This window comes from Callithrix jacchus, chromosome 8, assembly GCF_049354715.1.
Source record: "Callithrix jacchus isolate 240 chromosome 8, calJac240_pri, whole genome shotgun sequence".
NCBI classification, from domain to species: domain Eukaryota; kingdom Metazoa; phylum Chordata; class Mammalia; order Primates; family Cebidae; genus Callithrix; species Callithrix jacchus.
In genome coordinates this window covers 17834913-17837672 of record NC_133509.1, presented here as the reverse complement: position 1 = coordinate 17837672, position 2760 = coordinate 17834913, and the positions used below count along the sequence as shown (strand labels likewise).

Here is a 2760-nt window from a genome sequence, read left to right as displayed (position 1 = left end):
ACTTCTTTAAGATTGATTTCTGGTATAAGATAAAAGGCTATGAGCATTTTTAAGCATTGCGATCTTTCATGCCACGATATTTTTCAAAAGAGCTGGGTCATCTTACATGATTTCCTCCCAGCAGTGCAGGGAGTGAACAGGCAGCATTTCTTATGTGCGTGAAATCGAGTTCAAAAATAGGAAGAAAGAAATCAGGTTTGCTGGCAAATTTTAGCCTAAAGGGACAGGTCAGAAAGGGAGAAAGGGAAGCTTCACTTCTTGTAGAGAAACGGCTTTTGTGAAAGGGTTGTGGAAATGACAGCCTATCAAGACTTATTCCACATCAAATAAGGAAGTCATCTCTGCCTCTGCTCGCCTCTCTAGGCAAATCTTCTATCCACTTCTCCTAGAACACAGGACAAGAGCAGTGGCACCAGCCAGCAACCTGGGAACAGATGGCACTGCTCATCATAGTCATCGACCAAAAGGCAGAAACACACTAGTAGGAAGAGACCTTAAAGATTATTTGGTCCAGTCCCTCCCTTTATCAGATCAAAGTCTAGAGGAACAAAATGACTTACTCAAGAAGTGACTCACTGCTAGTTTATGGCATGTGTGGGACTAGTACCCATATCTCCATTCACATTTGATGACAGACAAGAACAGCTGGACTTGATTTGAAGGCAGAGTCCTTTTATGCATGGTTCCTTGCACAGAGGTATTCTTGTATTCATGTTTCCCTTAAGATTTGAGGGTGTGGCTGATGTCACATAGTTGTCTACAGCGCTTAGAAGATTAAAAATCTGATTTAATAGGCTTCAGAGTGTCCTGGCTGATTAGTATGCATAGTTAGAGTGAATGGTTTCTCATGTCTTTGCTAATTTTCTGGTTGCTCTTGAAGAAGTTAATTAACCTGAGGCCTCCATTCACCTGTGCTCCAATTTATCTGATTTAAGGTATCATGACCTATCAGAGAATTATAACATGTAGGTATGAAGCTTTCTCCTTTCATATACATTGGAACACCTGAAATGCATATACTTAATCATTATTCAAATTATTATTCAAATCTCATCTTTTGGATGAAAAACAAAATCCACTGAACCACTTAGGCTAAAGTGTTCACTTTGTTTTCTAAATTCCAGCTGTTTATGTCAGTGGTTTGAACAAACCCTTTTTGAATATGATGATTTTTAACTTCAAAAAATGTTCACAGAACCTACACAATAATTACTCTTTTAACATCTATGTATATATGTATGTATTTTTCCTGCCTTCAATTTATTTATGCAAATAGCACAAGAAGGCACCAGCCCCAAGCAGACAGCAGCCCAGAGGTCACCCTGAAGCCTCCCAAGTAGAGGTCTCTGTCTGCCAGAATGAAGACAGACAGAGACCTCTACTTGGAAGCCTTCACGGGTTCCTGAGCACCTCTGGGAGGCTGAGCTGGAACCAGAACTGAGGCTGGAGCTGAAGCCATGGTCTGGATCTGGTTTTGAGCCTTGGCCTTTGTCCAGCAGAGCCGGAGACTCCTGGCAGCGTAGGCATGAGCACACTTTCCAAGCTTGGGGTGGGCACTGCAGGCAAATCGATGGAGCCTGCAGCTGATGCCCTTTCTGATCTTGGGCAAGCCTCCTTGGGTTTCACGGGGGCCTTAATAGCCTTGGCTCTCACACTCACGGCCTTGGCATTGTTGTCCTGCATCTTTGCATGTTCCTCAGGAACTTGAGGTCCACCCCCTTAAGAGATTCATATGTTTGTGATCGGGGTTTCTTGATGGCATTTTTGTGCCATTTGGGGGACTGGTTGTGTGTGGTACGGTTCTTGGAATTGGCCATGTCTGCATCAAAACCCACAGCTTGAAAACTCCTGGGACAGGAAGAGTAGCATCTGTTTTAGAAGTTCATGATGAACAAAGGATAGCATGAAATCCTAGGCTTTTAAGAGGCTATATTCTGCCAATCACAATATCGATTTGAAAAATGAGTACCCTATTATCTGTGGGGGAGACATTCCGGGACTTTTTGTGGATGCCTGAAACCTTGGAAACACCAAACCCAATTGCCATCAGTTGCAACATGTTCTGTTCATGTCTTCTACCCACAAAAATTAATGACTTTCCGTTTTAGCTAGGCACTTACCACACACTGTGGTAGTAACCTGCAGTTTGAGGCGTGATGGCAAAACTAGCACAAACTCCTTATCACAGTTCTTCTTTCTTTTTTTTTTTTGGAGATGGAGTCTTGATCTGTCATCCAAGCTGGGGTGCAGTGGCGCAATCTAGGCTCACTGCATCCTCCGCCTCCCAGGTTCAAGTGATTCTTCTGCCTCAGTATCCTGAGTAGCTGAGATTACAAGCATGCATCGCCACACCCAACTAAATTTTTTGTATTTTTAGTAGAGATGGGTTTAGTCATGTTGGCCAGGCTGGTCTCGAACTCCTGGCCTCACATGATCTTACTGCTTCAGCCTCCCAAAGTGCTGGCATTGCAGACTTGTACCACCACACTTGGCCTTTGTCATTGATCTAAACAACCTCATCCTACAATATCTTTTGTTTCCTTATTAAGGGGAGAACTTTTATCTTTTTGCTCAAAGGAAGCACTTGATGGCTTCTCTTTGGCATACCCAAATTGCCAGCACCACTACTCTTTATGCTTTGAGGTCATTAAGTGTGGTAAGTCCTCACTTAACATCATCAATAGGTTCTTAGAAACTAGAACCTGTTGTGAAACCGCATATAAGTGAAACAACATATAAGGAAATCAATTTTACCATAGG

The 2760-nt window shown here is 42.8% G+C and overlaps 1 pseudogene; it reads right to left on the bottom strand.

The window, feature by feature from the left end:
* Nucleotides 1–2760, bottom strand: LOC144577535 (large ribosomal subunit protein eL29 pseudogene; annotated as a pseudogene).